Here is a 19,529-nt window from a genome sequence, read left to right on the forward strand (position 1 = left end):
ATTATAACATCTATATATCTATCTATCTATCTATATATCTATCTATAGATTATAATATTCTATATATAATAAGATCTACTATTATATATCTATATATATATATCTATATCTATATATTCTATACTATCTATATATCTAATCTATCTATATTACTATCTATCTATATAATCTTAGCTATCTATATATCTAATCTAATCTAGGCTCTATATAATCGATATATATCTATAATATATCTATATCTCTATATCTCATCTATATATATATCTATATATATATCTCTTATATTTAATATCTCTATATCTATTTATATCTATAATTTATCATTCTATCTATATATCTCTCTATATAGCTTATTATTCTAATTTTATATCTCTATATATCTATTATCTATATATATCTATATATCTATATCCTCTATATATCTCATCATAGATCTATTATATATATTCTATATATATCTATATATATATCATATATTATATTCTATATATCTATAATCTATATCTATCTATCTATATTTATATCTAGATAATATCTATATATCTATAATAGCTATATATCTCTATATCTCTATATCTCTATTATCTCTATATCTCTTCTATTTATATATCTATATATATAATCTATATATCTAATCTCTATATCTAGTCCCTATATATCTATCTATCTATCTATATATCTATCTATCGATCTATCTATCTATCTATATATTATATCTATATATATATCTATATAATATATCTATATATAATATCTATATCTATATATATATATATATATATATCTATATATATTATATATATCTATATATATACTATATATATATCTATAATATCTATCTATCTATCTATCTATAATATCTATCTATCTATCTAGCTATATACTATATCTATCTATCTATCTTATCTATAGATCTATATCTAATATTATATCTATATATATATCTATTATATATCTATATATATATACTTATATATATATATATCTATATATATATATATTAACACTATCTATATATATATCTATATACTATCTATCTATCTATATATCTATCTATATATATATATCTATATATATATATCTATATCTATATATCTATATATATTATCTATATCTATATATCTTATCTATCTATATATCATCTATCTACATATATCTTCTATCCTATATATCTATCTATCTATATATCTATCTATCTATCTCTACCTATATCTATATATATCTATATATAATCTTATCTCTATATCTCTATCTATATAGATATCTATTATATATCTCTATATATACTCGTCTATATCCTATATATTCTATATACTATATCTATCTATCTATCTCTAAAATATATCTTATATATCGTATATAATCTCTATATAGCTATATATCTATATATATCTATATTCTATATCTCTATATTCTATATCTATATATCTAATCTATATTATCTATATATTACCTATATATATATCTATATATCTATATCTATATATCTATATATCTATATCTATATATCTATATTTATAATCGTTATATATATCTATTATCTATATATACTATATATCATCTATATCTCTAATCTCTATATCCTCTATATCTCTAATCCTCTATATCTCTTATAAATCTCTTATATCTATATCTCTATATCTATATATCTATAATCTTAATCTCTATATTATCTCTATATATCTCTATATCTTAATCTCTATATATCTATATATCTCTAATTTTTTTTAAAATATCTATATATATCTCTATATATCTATATATATCTCTATATAATCTAATATATCCTTATATCTATATTATCTATCTATATCTCTATATCTATATATATTATAGGATCTATTATATATATCTATATATATATATATATATATATCTTCTATATATATCTATATATATCTACTATATCTATCTATATCTATCTATATCTATAATCTTATCTATATCTATATATACTATAATCTATTATATCTATATAATCTATATAAATATATATACCTAATATAATATATATATAGTATATATATATATATATATATATATATATATTATAAGTATATATATATATATATATATATATATATATTATCCTAAATATTATATAATATATATATATATATTTATATATATATATATATATTAAGCACCTTCGAGAGGGCTTATAAACAACTTTCCCTAGAATGATCGGAACATCTTACAAGAGACGCCATGAGGTCGTTAACGGTCATTCTTCTCTCAGATGAAGAAAGCGTCACCTCCCCCCAAACATCCCCCCCAAAAGTTCGTTGGTTCTTTAGCGTCACCTATATTGGCACCCATTGGTCAATAGACCTAAGGACAGGTGCCAGACCCAATCATGGCCTAGAAGCAATATATCGGGGGTTTCTGGGGGGTATTGAGGAGAGAGGAAACCAAGCCGTCTCCTTGAGGGTCAGTTAGTCAAGCGTCGGTCAAGAGAAGGGAAAGACGCACTTTCCCCTCGTGCCCTCTGCCGGTTTCCGCTCTGTCTCAATCCCGCCGGTACTATAGATCGTTGGTTCTTTAGCGTCACCTATATTGGCACCCATTGGTCAATAGACCTAAGGACAGGTGCCAGACCCAATCATGGCCTAGAAGCAATATATCGGGGGTTTCTGGGGGGTATTGAGGAGAGAGGAAACCAAGCCGTCTCCTTGAGGGTCAGTTAGTCAAGCGTCGGTCAAGAGAAGGGAAAGACGCACTTTCCCCTCGTGCCCTCTGCCGGTTTCCGCTCGGTCTCAATCCCGCCGGTACTATAGATATTAAGTTCATTTCACTCGGGCCCTTGTGTAAATTCATTAGAATATAAGACCGGTGTTAAATTAATCACTGAGCGTTTGATTTCTGCATGACCCACAGTAACTTAAGAATCCCACGCGACCCAGGTCGGGGTCATAAATATATATATATATATATATCTATCTATATATATCTATCTATATATATCTATCTATATATATCTATCTATATATATCTATCTATATATATCTATATATATATCTATATATATATATATAAACCTGGCAATGTGCCAAAAACCCACGACCTAAAAACAGCAATGAAGCAAAAAAAAAAAAAACAGACCTATAAACCCAGTAATGTGCCAAAATCCCACGACCTAAAAACAGCAATGAGGCAAAAAAAACAAGTCCTATAAACCTGGCAATGTGCCAAAAAACACAAGATGTAAAAACTTGGCAATAAGTATGTCAAAACACAAGATGTAAAAACTTGGCAATAAGTATGCCAAAAAACAAGACCTATAAACCTGGCAATGTGCCAAAAAACACAAGGTGCAAAAACTTGGTAATATGCCAAAAAATACAAGACCTATAAACCTGGCAATGTGACAAAAAGTACAAGACCTAAAATCTGGCTTTGTGCCCCGAAAACCTGGTATGTTTTGTGCTAAAAATATAAAACCTATCATTTGAAAACCTGGTACCTACATATTGTGCCAAAAAATATAATGCCTATCATTACCGAGTATATGAACACCACAAAGAATATACAGGGTGTCCATAAAGACATTCCTTGATTAATGACCGTACAACCTTTCATATTGTTGAGCAATTACTAGTGTGTTTTGTTTGCCAACAGATGCCACTGTGATCACTTTATCCGCCAGCTGAGTCAAGAATAGCAGAAATGGTGTCGTTGCAACTTTCCCCAACTGCTAGAGTGGGAGAGATGGCCCAACAGAACGGCTGCCACGTTCACCACATTTTTTATGGGGTTATATCAAGGATAAAGTGTACAGTACACCAGTACCTATGTTGAGACCTTAAAAGCAAGGATAACAGCAGCTCTAGCAATGGTAACTATGGAGATCTTGGAGAATACCTGGCGCGAGACGGAATTTCACTTAGGACGTACTCTGGGCACAAAGGGGGGCACATACTGAAATTTATTAGTAAAAAAAAACAAAAAAAAAAAAAAAAACTAGTCATTGTTTTTGAAATTGAAGAAAACCTTATGCCTCTACTAACATGGTTTGTGTGAAATAAAGGGCAGAAATCGGGGAACACTTTATGTGGACCATACGTATCTCACATGGAACCTCCTTTTAAGAACTGAGTTTTCTGGATTCGACCTGTGTTCGCCGGTGAAAAGGATCCTGCTTATGCCTTTTCTAGTATATAAATAGGTTCTAAATATACTAGAGAAAAAAGCTAGCATGGTATGCTGAGGTTACTACCCTCGCACGAGTACCTCAAGGATGTCTTGTTTAAAGTACAAGGCAAGTGAAAGCCACTATTCACAGGTCTTCTGCCAATTAGAGATTCCCTTTCCAAAATCCCCCTCTCAGAGGTGGGCCCGTTCCATCGGCAATGCCTCCCCCCTCCACCACTGCTCCATCACGACCCAAGTGCCCCCATCAATCCTGTTTAGAACTCGTGCGTTGCTAATAGCAAAATTTTTTACTCTCAATTTAATCAGTGATCTTCTGTGTAATCCTACAATGGCCATGTCGGATATAACTCCTGCATCAAAGTTGAGTACCCCAATTACGTTTTTTGTAACTTATAAGGTTGCGGGACTTCCGATATTAGCCGTCGGGCCCGTAAAAACAAGTACGGGAACGACGGCAAATTCCCGCCATTTCATAAACATGAGCGAATACGCACGTGTCTTAGGTACACATTTTAGTTATTTAAAATGAATTAGAAACATATTTGCAATAAGAGTACCTAATCACAAGTTCATATAATTTTATAACGTGGTCTACCATTCGCGCTCATGACATACCTGGGGTGAGTCTGGGGGCTAACGCTTAGTTTAAGCTGCTCCCCTTAAGTGGGGACTAAACCCCCCCCCCCAAGCTCAAGAGCGTGTTCAACCTCGCGTTATATATAATAATTATGTGCAATAGACTTAAACTAGCTTAGTATTGTGGGACATAGAGAGAAGGTTTTAATAAACACACACTCTTCCCAATGTAAGTAGCATGATTTATTCCTTTCATAAATAAATGTTTTATTTATATCAGTTTATTCACTGGAAAGGTGGATGAGTTGCCCATCAGTTCAACCAATAAACTAATAGATAGTTAACTGCCATTATCAATTAGCCTCGATAAAGGAACCACATTGTGAGATTTCCTCCTGGCCAGTCTGAATCGAATAAATTCGAGTTTAGTAGGTTTAAGTGGAGGACAATGTCCACATGATGTTTTCCTAGAGGAGATTTAGCCTAACTTTCCGTGTCGTTAGCGATTTCGGTTAGTCAACTAGATCCATATCGGGTAGTTTTCTAAAGTTTACTTGAACTTCTAGCAATCGTCATAGCCTCGTTGTCAATATCTATATCTATATTCATGATTGTCATTGTTCGATATATATTATTGTATTGTAAGTGGTCTGGTAATCAATCACCTAGGCCTAGCTTCCTTGGGTTTAACCTTTAGTAGTAGGCTACACCTCTCGGTCGGGGGCCACATCAACCGGTTGTTGCACCAATCACGATGAGCCATAGGCTCAGTCACACTACCACCCCTGCAGTGGTAGCCTAGCAACCGTTGATAGGTGGCCACCCCCGGTCGGGTAGGTAACCAGGCTATCATGTCCGATCCACCCCCCCTCCCCCCGCCTACTACTCGATTTGGTGCTGCCGAACCGTATAGCTCGCGGTTCCAGTACTCTTAGTGAGGAAAGGTCGCTTGAGTTTTTATAAGTGGCAGAAAGGGGTTGAGAGGAGGGGAGGAGTGGAGTACTATAATTCCTAGCCTATAGTCCTCCGACTCCGCCGGTTGACGGACGTAGCTCTGGGATTTAAGTAGGTAGCTCTGCCCCTTCGTGGTCTCATTCTCAGGCCCCTTCCCCCATGCCGTGGAAAGTGAGTGAGAGCCTTGCGCCCACTCTCCTATCCCTAGTAGAGGTGTGCAGTGTCAGAGAGAAAGGAAGAGATTTTTCTCTGATTCGCCGCCTTAGCTCACCACGTGGGCAGTGGGAGGGGCAAGGAGGTCAGAGACCGCAAGTGAGCTAGGCTTCAAGGGATAATACAATGAATAACGACGGACCCTTGCGGTGCCGACGGGCAATGATTCACTATGACTCTGCCACTGGAGCGTTGAGTCTAGCCTGCGTAGCTCAAGTTCTCAATCTTTGGAAACTATGCAATTGCCTACTTTACATATAGCCTTCTGGTCCGGCCAGCCATAGAGAGTTTGGACCCGTCCTCCTACTAGGTTTGGCGAGTACCGGAGCTCAAATACTCGACTTGCATTAGTCCCTGGAATGAGATAGAGAGCCGGCAGTCGTAAATTAATCATGGATTTAAATTATTCAGTGAATTAAACTGAAATCAGTTAGTAATTTCCAATACTTTGATGAGTAAAACTTGAACTTTATTTAGTTTAAGTTACATGCCTTCGTCGGAGGAGCTCCGGCCCTCCTTAAGGCATTGACTCATTAGCGATTACTATTACAGAAGGTGCGCTGCCAGTCTCCGGGGTGCGCCGCCTCCCTAGGCGAAACCATTGGGCACGAAGTGTGCAGATCACACGCTAACTGCTCGGTGCCCTTCGTAGCTGAGGAGGGACAGCCTCCTAACATGGTCTGGCACCCGGAGGCGTGCACCATATGCTATGAAATGGTAATGCTCCTCCCGGATGTGCAGGTAGGTACCTTACTCCTATCTCTTTCATAATGAAAACAGACGTGTTGAGTCAAACAACAGAATGGTTTATAAACCACCCCTCCGTCGGGAAGGTTAATTCCTCCTTTCCTCTGACAGTTGACTGAAGAAGCTCGCCAGAACGTAAGGACGGACCTGAAGCGCTGGGTGTCCAGTTATGGGAAGAATGCACCTTCAGGTCACCCCTACATCCTGGATGCCAGCTTGGGAACCCTGCTGTTCAAGGGCTCCCCCTCGGCATCCGTGAAACCTCATCTGGCAGTCTCCATCATCAACACCATCCGGGCAGAGACTGCCCCCCTGACGGAGGATCAAGAAGGATTGATGGCCGACATAGCGGCTATCAACATTCACGTAGAGCCGATGGCCCTGGAGGAGGTAAGTGGCGAGGTGAGGGAGGCAGGTAGTCTCCTTAGCCCCATCCATTCTTCTTCCTATTCTTTTCTGGGCCTTTCCAAGCGCCCCCGTACTTGGGACAGCGCAAGGTCAGTGCGTCCCAAAGAGAAGAATATCAAATCGAAATCCATGCCCAAGGGATCAAAGCCGACTCCGTCAGCAGCAACCGAGTCATCTCCGGCCCCAAGGCCATCGACGTCATATGACAAGTAGCCTGCTGCCAAGGGTTCTCTCCCCTCGAAGGGATCGAGACAGTAGTCCGCCAAACCTCAGGCGACGGAGTCAGATGTAAATCACGAATTGCTTGCTAACCTTCTCATGTCGAAGGTTAGAGAAGCTGTGGATGAGAGGTTTAAGTCGTTACGACACGCCTCCGGATCCGAAGCTGCCGGCCAGTCAGTTTCTGAAATAGTGGCCGAGCAGATCAAATCGCTGCAAGCAATGATGACTGGTTTGCTCCACCCCGGATCTCCGGCGCTGGCGTTGGCGGTGCCCGATGCCTCTAAGCTTCCCCCCTTCCATAAGAATAACCCATGGAGGCTTGCTATGCATGCCCCATATGTAGATGGTAAATTAACCATTGAAGGGTGTGGGACCCGACCTCTGGAGGACTTTGACCTTTTTCCGCCAAGCCTCCAGTTCCCCTTCCCTGGGTTTGTTAGACTAGCCGAACACGCGCTAGTAAGGATAGACAAGGTCCCCAAAGAAACGGTCATCTTCCCGAGGGAACAAGCCCAAACTGTCTGGGCACACACCATGGCCGAGTGGAACTGCATCAACACTAGATTGACGCCTTATAAAGGCACATATACAATGTTTTTGACCCCGGAGCAAGTTCCGTCGCCCTGCACTGACAAGGTGGCGGAGCTAACCTTGCAAGCCTTAGCGGAGGAAAAACCCATCCCCGCTTTGAAGGAAACAGAGGCCACCTCCCTTCTCCTGCCAGCAGGTAGGGAATTCTGGAATGAAGCCCCGGCCACGTTTACGGCAGGTAAACTGGACGCAGACTGTGCCGCTACCTTATTCACCGACAGGCTTCCCAAGCTTCCGGAGAACCAAACAAAGGCCGAACTTGAGACAAGGTCTAGACTGGCGAGGTCTATCAACTCAGTCACTTCAATGGAGTTGGTAGCCTCCACATATAAAGACGAACAAGTATTCCAGGTTCTGACAAAAAGTCTATTACAAACGTTTCAGTCAGGCCTGTATGAATTTGGGTTAGCAAGACGAAATTGTAGAAAATACGTCTTAGCAGAAGCCTTCATAAGACATGAGCCGAACAGGTTGATAAAATCATCAATCTGGGGAGCGAGCTTGTTCCCTCAGTCAGAGGTAGATAATGTCTTGCGGGAGGCAGCCAGAGCTAACCAGAGCCTCCGGGTTAGGTAGGGACTTCCTCCCAAACGGAAGTTTGAAGCACCCGGACAGCAAGCTAGGTCAAGAAAGAGGGCGAGGTGGTACAATACCTATAATCCCTCTCGACCCAAGACAGTTGTTCAGGCACTCCTTATATCAAATGTTGGGAAGCCCTCAACTTCAAAGGCTCAGCCACAGCAGCAATATGTTTTACTGCAGACTCCGCCTACACAACAACCCTCGACCTCGACAGCCATCATGACCTCTCCCGCCTATGAAGCTAGGGAATCCTTTCGCAGCTATCACAGGCATATGGGTAGCAGCAGAGCCAGAGGTAGCTCCCAACTACGAAGCGGCTCAAGTGGTAGAGGTTTTCGAGGAGGCAGAGGGTTCAAACCTGCAACCAACCAGTGAGAGCCCACATTGGACTTTCAGTCCATGATATAGGGATTTTTTCTTACTCATTAACAGGTGACCTTTTCTATGAGAAAGTAGGGGAAGGGAAAGGTATGATAGACTTAGACTGAAGTAATAAGATCATGGGCCCACAGTATAATCTCCAAGGGCCTGGGATGGAAATGGAAGAAAGGGCCCCCACCAGCCATAAACTTCTTTCAGATCCCTACAATGGACCTGATAGATAACACCAAAGACCTCCTACAAAAGAAGGCCATAAAGAGGGGAAGGAGTCTAAAATTTCAAGGGCGTCTGTTTACTGTTCCAAAGAAGGAATCAAACAAAAGAAGAGTGATTCTGGACTTGTCCAAACTCAATTCATACATTCTTTGTGACAAGTTCCGTATGCTGACAATCTTGCAGGTGCGGACCTTACTTCCCCGTGTGGCCGTCACCACCTCTATAGAACTTCCAGACGCTTACTATCATGTCCCGATAGCAAGGAACTTCTCTCCATACCTAGGCTTCAAGCTAAGAAACAAAGCTTATGCATTCAGGGTGATGCCGTTCGGGCTCAACATTGCGCCAAGAATATTCACCAAGCTAGGAGAGACAGTAATCCAAGAACTAAGATCCAAGGGGATCATGTTAGTACCCTACCTAGACGACTGGCTTATCTGGACAGCCAGCGTCGAGGAATGGCGCAGGTCGACAGCCAAGGTAATAAATTTCCTGGAGTTTCTGGGTTTCCAGATAAACAGAGAAATCACGGCTGGAACCGGCTTCCCACTTTCAATGGTTGGGAATCCAATGGGACCTAATAATACACAAACTGTCCCTTCCACTCAGGAAGTCCAAGCAGATAGCGGCAGCTACCAATCAGTTCCTCAAGAACAAGAAGGCCTCTCGTCGTACTCAGGAGATGATCCTCGGCTTGCTTCAATTTGCATCGGTAACAGACGTCCCTACTAAAAGCCAGATTGAAGGATATCAATCGAGTCTGGAGAAAGAGAGCCAACATCAATCTCAGAGAGAAAATCTCAGTGATTCCACCCATCCTAATAAAGAGGCTTTGGCCATGGACGAGGCACAGGAACTTGTCCAAGACAGTACCACTGCAATTCCCTCTGCTGTCTTTGACAATTCATACGGACGCGTCACTGAGTGGTTGGGGGGGATACTCGCAGTTCAAAAAGACTCAAGGAACATGGTTGGAGACGTTCCGCCAGTTTCACATCAATGTACTTGAAGCAATGGCAGTATATTCCTAACCTTAAAACGTCTGGCTCCGGCCAGGAACAGCCATGTGAGGATAGTCTCGGACAGTCTGGTGGTGGTACACTGCATAAACAGAGGTGGTTCCAGGTCAAGCAATCTGAATCACATGCTGATTGCAATATTTTTATTAGCAACAGTAAATCACTGGCACCTATCAGCAACCCATCTGGCAGGAGTCAAGAACGTGATAGCAGACGCACTGTCAAGGACTACTCCACTAGAATCAGAGTGGTCTCTGGACAAGAGCTCATTCCAATGGATTTACAACCAAATCCCGGACCTTCAGGTGAATCTATTTGCCACAGAATCCAATCACAAGCTGCCATGTTATGTAGCACCCAACCTGGACCCTCGGGCCTATGCCACAGACGCAATAACCTTAGACTGGAACAACTGGCAGAAGATTTATCCATTTCCTCCGGTGAATCTTCTGATGAAGGTCTTGCACAAGCTATGGTCCTTCATGGGTCAAGTGGCATTAGTGGCACCCAATTGGCCAAAAAGCAACTGGTTTCCGCTTCTTCTAGAAATGAAGCTCCAACCCAAACGAATCCCTCGCCCGAAGTTAACACAGACAGTACAAACTCAGACTGTGTCAGCTTCCTCAAGAATTCTGAATGCCCTAACTTTATGGACTTCATGAAGTTTGCGGCCCAAAAGGGTGCGAGTATCGATCCATGTAACATTATGTTTGTAGAATCAGATAAAAGAGATTCAACTCTCAGGCAATATGATTCAGCTGTCAGAAAGTTGGCCAAATTCCTGAAGGAATCACAGGCCCACAGAATGACTACTAATCTGGCAATTTCATTCTTCAAAACTCTGTTCAAGAAAGGCCTAGCCGCCAGTACTATTACAACAATCAAGTCAGCCTTGAAGAAAATTTTTCAAATCAGCTTTCATATTGATCTATCAGAGACATACTTTTCCTCTATTCCGAAAGCATGTGCCCGCCTGAGACCTACAGACCGCCCTCATATGGTCACTTGGTTTCTAAATGATGTTCTCAAACTGGCTTCAGAAACCAACAATGAAATATGCTCATATACGTATAACCTTACTAAGGAAAACCTTATTCCTAGTGGCTATGGCCTCGGGCGCTAGAATATCTGAACTCTCGGCTCTCTCACGAAATCCAGACCACACAGAATTCTTCCTGTCAGGGGAAGTGTTACTATCCCCAGATCGAAGTTTCTTGGCCAAGAATGAGGACCCTCAAAATAGATGGGTTCCATGGAAAATCATTCCTTTGACACAGGACACATCATTGTGCCCTGTCATTACACTTGGATCCTTCTTAGCCAGAACTTCCACAGTATCGTCAGGTCCTCTTTTCATTAGAGAAAAAGGCGGCACTATTCCCTTAAAGGTAATAGACAACAAATACTCTACTTTATCAAACAAGCCAACCCGGATTCAGTCCCACATGTCCATGATATCCGAGTGCTGGCCACCTCTATTAATTACTTTCAAAATATGAATTTTGAGGACCTGAAGAGATATACGGGTTAGAAATCTCCAGTAGTTTTTAAGCACCACTATCTCAAGAATTTGAAAGCCCATAAATTTCCAACTATTGCGGCAGGGAGCATAATCTCCCCCGAATTATGAATTGTATCATTCTTCTCCTTACTCCTTCCTTTCCCCCCGCCCCCGATACTCCTACCTGCCTCGCTTGTACTCTCCACTATACCTCTCTCCGATGGGTTGAGAGGGCCTGTGCGTCATCCTGCCACCAAAGATTGTTCATAGCATCAATTTTGTCCATAACTATTTCGTGGACAACGCTGTACATATGTGAATGTATTATTGCCTGATATATCTTGTGTAGTGAAATCATGTTTTTTCTAATTTTAAGTCTTAGCTTAAGTCTTACTCTAAGAAGTAAAAGTAAATTTAAATTTAAAAATTAATATAGTGTAAATATTAAGTAATTTTAAGATGAAATGAACCTTCGGTTTCATTGACTCCTTCCTGACAATTATAAATAAGACTTATGAGGCTTGGACAGGCATTCTCTAGTAACTTTTCACCAGCAAACACAGGTCGAACCCAGAATAGGGATTTTGACGAAGGAAAAATCTATTTTTCGGGGAAGACCTGTGTCGCCCGGTGAACCCAGCCCTTTCTATACCAATCCAAGCCAAAAGAACGGGTCTAATCCAGTATTGATGGGGGCGCTCGGGTCGTGATGGAGCAGTGGTGGAGGCGGCAAGGGGGAAGGCATTGCTGATGGAACTGCCCACCTCTGAGAGGGGGATTTTGGAGAGGGAATCTCTAATTGGCAGAAGACTTGTGAATAATGGCTTTCACTCGCCTTGTACTTTATACACGCCATCCTTAGGGTGCTCGCGCGAGGGTAGTATCCTCAGCATACCATGCTAGCTTTTTTCTCTAGTATATTTAGAACCTATTTATACTAGAAAAGGCATAAGCAGGATCCTTTTCACCGGGCAACACAGGTCTTCCCCCAGAAACAGATTTTTCCTTTGTCAAAATCCCTTTATTAGCCAGACTATGGATGAAAGCGCACACAGTTTGCAAGATCATAACATGCATTAATAACAAATTAAAGAATTTATTCCATCCTTAATTATACAATTATATGAACTCGATTCAAATAGAAAATGGGCATGCTTTTAAACTTAACTTTTACATAAAAAATTTTTCAATCCCTTTCTATACTTAAAACCATCTTTCAAAATCTAATGGTCTAACTTGTTCAGACTATATGCTTTTAAACACAGTGTATTCTGCAAATCTATAAAAGCAAAACCCTCAACAAAAATCTTCTATGACTAGTAAATATTGTATGCAGTAAACTTTGCTGATAGCATCTACAATTCTCAACTAGTGCAAGAAATTTAAATGCACCATGTGAAATCTGTTTCTCCTTACAATTAAAAAAATCTCTCTCTCTCCCTCAAAAGTGGTAGAGAGAGAGAGAGAGAATTATGATTAATATGATTGCCAAATCAGTAGTAGTGTACCTTTTGTAACTAGTCATTGTAAAGCTACAAACAAACATCAGTTATCTGCTAGGATCATGTCCTCCTAGGGTGCTCTTGTTTTTCTCTAGTCTGACCCAGCAGAAAAGCAGCTCCATCTACATTGTCTGTGACCATTTTGAAGGCTTAATATTCGGCTTATACATATTTGTAAGTGTTAGTTTAAAAATGGTTGATTAATTACTTAAGGCAAAATACTTTACTGCAATTTTGGGAAAGGCTTTCGGAAGTTGCAACAGCACAATATTAAGGAATAATATCTAACCTTTTGTTTTACTAATTCTCCTCAGATTACATATTCAAGATTATTGTTCCTTTTGCTCCAGCCTGATCCCAAAGAGCAACACACATTTACACTGTCAGTATATGACCATTTCACAGGACTTCTAGAGTTGAAACCTACTTTATACACTTTTCGGACTTTTTTCCATAAAAGGACAACACTGAAAAAATGACCACCACACAACTGTCACAGTCGCCCAAAAAGTGTTATACAGTGTGCAAGCTGCCATAACAAATCGGACTCGAGTTGAATCAAAACTTATTCAAATTTAAAATTGTGTTAAATTCTGCTTGGATGATGTCTTCCCTAGATGTTCTTTCCATGTGCTCCATTCTGTTTCCACAGTGAAGCACTTTTCATTTAAGTTGTCAGTTTGTAGCCATTTCACAGTTTCTTTGAGTGACCTACCTGCAATAAACAAAAACATTCAGCACAAGCATAGTCACAATTAAAGACAATTGTTACATGATGCTATAATCTATTGCAACTCTTGGATTTTCTCCCAGAACTAGATAATTACTTTTCCAGATGAAAACCCACTCTCTTCACATTCACAAAAACTAGGTGAAATGTCGCAAAATTAAGACTCCATTGTTCCAAATTTTTTGGATTATGCTTGCATATGAAACATTAATTCCCAAAAACTCCAGATTTCACACAAACTGACTAAAAACCTTCTCTGCAGATAAAAAAAACTACTAATTAAACAAGCCAAGCATGTGGCCTTTATCTTGCTTAGAAGAGTTATTAAAATTTTTAGCACTTCAAACTGAAACAAGTGAAAAATACAAAATTCTGAGGTTAAAATAACTTATTATATAAAAGGCCTACGAAATCCTGTGTTACTCATAGAGAAGAGAGCATCCTCTGGCACCAATGTTAAGGATTTTGAGACAGTGTCCAGGGTTCTAAAGGTGTTCTGTTGTCGAAAAAGTAAAATGTGTCAGGATTCTGTCCCTGATACATGGGACTCAAGTTCATCTACATGGGGTCATGGATCTAAACCCTATACATGAAAGTGGAACCAGATCTTTCCTTGCGAAGAGACTGGCAATTATGTTAAGACAAGAGCTAAATGGGAAAGGTACCACAATCTCACAAAAGCCCTTGGGGGGGAAATATGCCAGTCGTTTTATTAGAAACCTTCCAGGCAGAGCCGAGCAGGAAATCCCATGAACCACACAGCAAGAGATACGCTGTCGTCGGGGAGAAAGAGCAAACATAATAGTTCATCTATTCCAAGAGTTATAGTAGCTGAAAGGTTTGAGAAAACTAGAACAAAATCTGAAGACATTCTTCCTTGGGACAAATTGAAGGAAATTACCCAAAAGGAGACTTCTGAACTAGCACTGACTCTTGAGAGACAGCTTGACTGCAATGGTGCAGCTAAGAGGAGCCATTACCAAGTAAGGGGGCAACAAAAATGTTTAGTTCCTTAAGCTTCCATTCTTCCCTTTTAAAGGAAACCTGTTACCCATGACTATCTGATAAAAGCCTAGTTCCCCAGATCCTCACACAAGAACCAAACCCGCAGTAAGAATGGGAGGTTGCATGAACATTTCCTTTACTGGGAAACAAGTAGCAAACATGAAGTGAAATAAAAGCATTGCTATAGCTCTCAAAGTGCCTCTTGAGGGTCTAAATATTATCTCAAAGTGAGAGTTAAGGTGTTTGGTAATGGAGTTTTATGTGAAGAGCACACAGCACACCTTCCTGAACTCCATGCTGTGACGACTCCTCTCGGCTAACACCAAACAAAGAACCATCCCAGGCAGACTTAGTAAATCAGTAGTAAAGAGAGAAGATATTAAACAGATTTAAAAACTCAACTACAAACCATCATATACGAGAGAGAGAGAGAGAGAGAGAGAGAGAGAGATGGAGAGAGAGAGAGAGAGAGAGAGCGAGAGAGAGAGAGAGAGAGAGAGAGAGAGAGAGAGAGAGAGAGAGAGAGAGAGAGAGAATGCATTTAATAATTGATAAAAATAATTCTTGTTAATTAAAATTAACTAAAGTTGTAGCTTTGAAAATTAAATCATACTGTTGAGTACAATAAACCTAAGATTCAAGCTCTATTACAAAAACCTATGCTGTGCAAATATTCCATAAGGACCTTGCAGAACTTCAATACTATTGCCAGCCAGTCCACTTCTTCAGTGTGCTACATTGTATGCAAAGTAGTCTGTCAGTGCTCGAAAGCGAGAGGAGAATCAAAATGCACATAGACTGGTGTAAGTCCCTCCTCTAAAAGGAGGCTGTGGGTCAAGTGAGTAGACCAATTCTTGGTTGGGATAGGAACTGGAATACAACTGGCATATAAAATGTAGGCCAAAGGCTAAGTGCTGGGACCTAAAAGGGATTTTGACAAAGGAAAAATCTATTTCTGGGGGAAGACCTGTGTCGCCCTGTGAAAATGGTCCTGTAGCACACATTTCTAGGTATAAATAGATTCTAAATATACCAGAGAAAAAAGCTATATGGAATGCTGAAGTTATTACCCTCAGCTCGAACACCATAGGGCGTCGGTATAAGGACTGGGGAGAGTGGAGGCCACTATCACAGGTCTTCTGCCAATTAGAAGATTCCCTTCAAAGTCCCTCACAAGGCAAGTGCCGTTACAAGGACTACTACAAGGACTACTACGTCTACCTTCCGCTCGCTACTACTACCACCCACGCCTGGCGGCTTCATTCCTGGAATACGCACCCAAGCTTGGACTGGCTACAGGGTTGGGGATCAGGAAAATAGAGAGGGACGGGTTCACTGGGCGACACAGGTCTTCCCCCAGGAATAGATTTTTCCTTCTCAAAATCCCTTTTTTGGGTTCAACCTGTGTCGGCCAGTGAAATAGTATCAGAATTGCCATACAAACTTGAAAGATACAAGCAAAGACTTAAGGAACAATAAAACTTACAGTTCACTTAAAATTATATTTAATAAGCAACTAAAAGAAACAAGCAAACTTAGCTGTACGTATTCTTAAAATTAAAATTCTTAAAATTAAGTTTCAATAACTAGTATTAAAAGTAATAAATTACAATGGTAAGACAGATGGAACCAATATGACGATACATACAAGTATGTACAATAACAGGTAAGAAATACAAAAAGGGGTCCCAAGCGCTATATACAAGTCCGGCAACGGAATAGCAAGCAAACCACCCGGCACTGGAGGAGAGAGAGAGAGAGAGAGAGAGAGAGAGAGAGAGAGAGAGAGAGAGAGAGAGAGAGAGAGAGAGAGAGAGAGAGATTGGTAGGGATTATGAGCGAGGCAGGTAGGAAAGAGTGAGTATCAAGGGAAAATAGCTAAGCAGAATAAGCAATAGAAAATAGAGTTTTAGGACTTGGTCATCTCAGGGGAGACTATGCTCCCTGCAGCCACTGCTGAGAATTTAAGGGCCTCTAAATTCTTGAGGTAGTGGCGTTTAAATACTGCCGGATATTTCCAACCCGTATATTTCTTCAGATCCTCAAAGTTATATTGTGAAAATAGTTAATCGAGATAGCCACTGCTCAGATATCATGGACATGTGGGATTGAATCCGGATTGGCTTGTTTAATAAAATAAAGGATTTGTTTCTAATACCTTTTAAGGAAATTGTTCCGCCTTTCTCTCTAATAAAAAGAGGACCTGAAGATTTTTCAGAAGTTCTGGCCAGATAAGATTTAAGAGTGACGACAGGACACAATGATGCGTCCTGTGTAAAGGGAATAATCTTCCATGGAGCCTACCTGTTTTGTGGGTCTTCATTCTTGGCCAAGAATTTCCGATCCGGGGATAGTAGAACTTCACCCGACGGAAGGAAATCGACATGATTTGGGTCTCTAGAGAGAGCCGACAGTTCAGATTTTATGGCGCCTGAAGCCAGGCTCATTAAGAATAATGTTTCCCTGAGAAGGGTTATATATGAGCATGAATCATTATCAGTATCTGAGGCTAATTTAAGTACATCATTTAAAAACCAGGAGACTGCATGAGGGCTGTCTACTGGTCTCAGACGGGCACATACTCGAGGGATTGAAGAGAAGTACGAATCTGTCAAATCAATACTAAAGCCAAGCTGAAAAATCTTCCTTAAGGCAGATTTGGTTGTAGTAATGGTACTACCAGCTAGACCTTTCTCGATTAGGGTTCTAAAGAATGAAATTGCCAGATTCGTAGTCAACTTTTGGACATCAGATTCTTTTAGAAAGATGGCCAATTTCTTCACTGCTGAATCATACCGTTTGAGTGTTGACTCTTATCTGATTCTATGAACAGGATGTTTAGTGGATTGATACTAGCGTCCTTTTGGGCCGCAAACTTCATGAAGTCCATAAAGTTAGGGCACTCAGAATTCTTGAGGAAGCTGACACAGTCCGAGTTTGTACTACTTGAGTCAGTTCCGGACAGGGGATCCGTCTGGGATGGAGATTCAATTCTAGTAGATGAGGGAACCCGTTGCTCTTCGGCCAGTTGGGTGCAACCAACGCTACCTGTCCTGTGAAAGGTCTGAGTTTGTGCAGGACTTTCATCAGAAGGTTTACTGGTGGAAATAGGTAAATTTTCTGCCAACTGTTCCAATCTATGGATATCGCATCTGTGGCGTGAGCTAGAGGGTCCAGGTTGGGAGCCACATAACACGGAAGTTTGTGATTGGACTCCGTGGCGAATAGGTCTTCTTGAAGGCCCGGGATTTGATTGCAAATCCAACGGAATGACTTCATGTCCAGGGACCACTCCGACTCCAGCGGAGTTGTCCTGGATAGTGAGTCTGCGATGACATTTCTTACTCCTGCCAGGTGAGTAGCCGACAGGTGCCAACGATTTTTCGTCGCTAAAGAGAAAATCGCAATTATCACATGATTTACTTTGCTTGACCTGGAGCCTCCTCTGTTTATGCAATGTACTATCACTGCGCTGTCCGAGACTAACCTTACATGACTGTTTTTGACTGGAGCCAGACGTTTTAAGGTCAGAAAAATGGCCACTGCTTCTAGGACATTGATGTGGAACTGGCGGACATCTTCGACCACGTTCCTTGAACTTTCTTGTATTGTGAGTAACCTCCCCAGCCGCTCAGAGAGGCGTCTGTGTGGACTATCAGAGACGGTGGAGGAAATTGCAGTGGCACTGACTTGGAAAGGACTGACTTGGAAAGGCTCCGGCGTTCCGTCCATGGACGGAGCCTTTTCATCAATATCGGCGGAATTAGAGAGATCTTGTCTCTGAATTTGTTGTTGGCTCTCTTTCACCAGACTCTATTGATATCCTTCAGCCTGGCTTTCAACAGGACGTCCGTTATTGAGGCAGACTGAAGCGAACCTAGAATTCTCATTTAGGTACGACGAGAAGCCTTTTTGTTCTTGAGGAACTGTCTCGTATCCTTTGCTATCTCTCTGGCCTTCTTGGATGGGAGAGAGTGTTTATACGAGTTTAGGTCCCATAGGATTCCCAACCATTGAAAGCAGGACGCCGGAACGAGACGAGATTTTTCCTAATTTATCTGAAAACCTAGATACTCTAGGAATTCTATTACTTTGGCTGTTGCTTTGCGACACTCCTCGTCGTTGGTTGCCCAAATGAGCCAGTCGTCTAGGTAAGCTACTAACATTACCCCTCGAGCTCTTAGTTCTTGGACTACCGTCTCTCCTAGTTTGGTGAATATTCTGGGCGCTATGTTGAGCCCGAATGGCATGACTAAACGAGTAAGCTTGTTTTCCTAGTTTGAAGCCTAGGTACGGAGAGAAGTTTCTTGCTATCGGAACATGATAGTAAGCGTCTGTAAGATCTATAGAGGTGGCGACGGCCCAACGGGGAAGTAAGGTCCGCACCTGCGAGACGGTCAGCATGCGGAACTTGTCACATTGAATGTATGAGTTGAGACGGAACAAGTTCAGAATCTCTCTTCGTTTGTCAGAGTCCTTCTTTGGTACACTGAACAGACATCCTTGAAACTTTAGGCGCTTGACCTTCTTTATTGCCTTCTTTTGAAGGAGATCTTTGGCATAGTATAGTAGGTCTTTCGTTGGAGTCTGGTGAAAACTGACTGGTGGAGGAGGCCCTTTCTCCCATTTCCACCCTAGACCTTTCGAAACAATGCTGTGGGCCCATGGACTGAAGGTCCAATGGTCCCGAAAGAGATATAGTCTCCCCCCGCCCACCTGCGGGGTCTCAC

At 40.8% G+C, this 19,529-nt stretch overlaps 1 protein-coding gene and 1 long non-coding RNA gene across 3 annotated transcripts in view; one reads left to right on the forward strand and one right to left on the reverse strand.

Moving 5' to 3' along the window:
- The window catches only part of LOC135219473 (uncharacterized), a 118,859-nt gene that overhangs the window by 46,056 nt on the left and 53,274 nt on the right, over nt 1-19,529 (forward strand). The window lies entirely within an intron of this gene.
- Nucleotides 1-19,529, reverse strand: part of LOC135219474 (uncharacterized) — a 65,234-nt gene that overhangs the window by 6,198 nt on the left and 39,507 nt on the right. Inside the window, exon 3 of one of the 2 annotated variants that reach the window (XR_010315444.1) lies at nt 13,354-13,779. This is a non-coding gene — a long non-coding RNA (uncharacterized LOC135219474). Of the gene's footprint in view, nt 1-13,070; nt 13,780-19,529 lie in introns of both variants that reach the window. The other variant, XR_010315445.1, reaches the window with a different exon arrangement.

Source organism: Macrobrachium nipponense, chromosome 1 (assembly GCF_015104395.2).
Source record: "Macrobrachium nipponense isolate FS-2020 chromosome 1, ASM1510439v2, whole genome shotgun sequence".
Lineage (NCBI taxonomy): Eukaryota > Metazoa > Arthropoda > Malacostraca > Decapoda > Palaemonidae > Macrobrachium > Macrobrachium nipponense.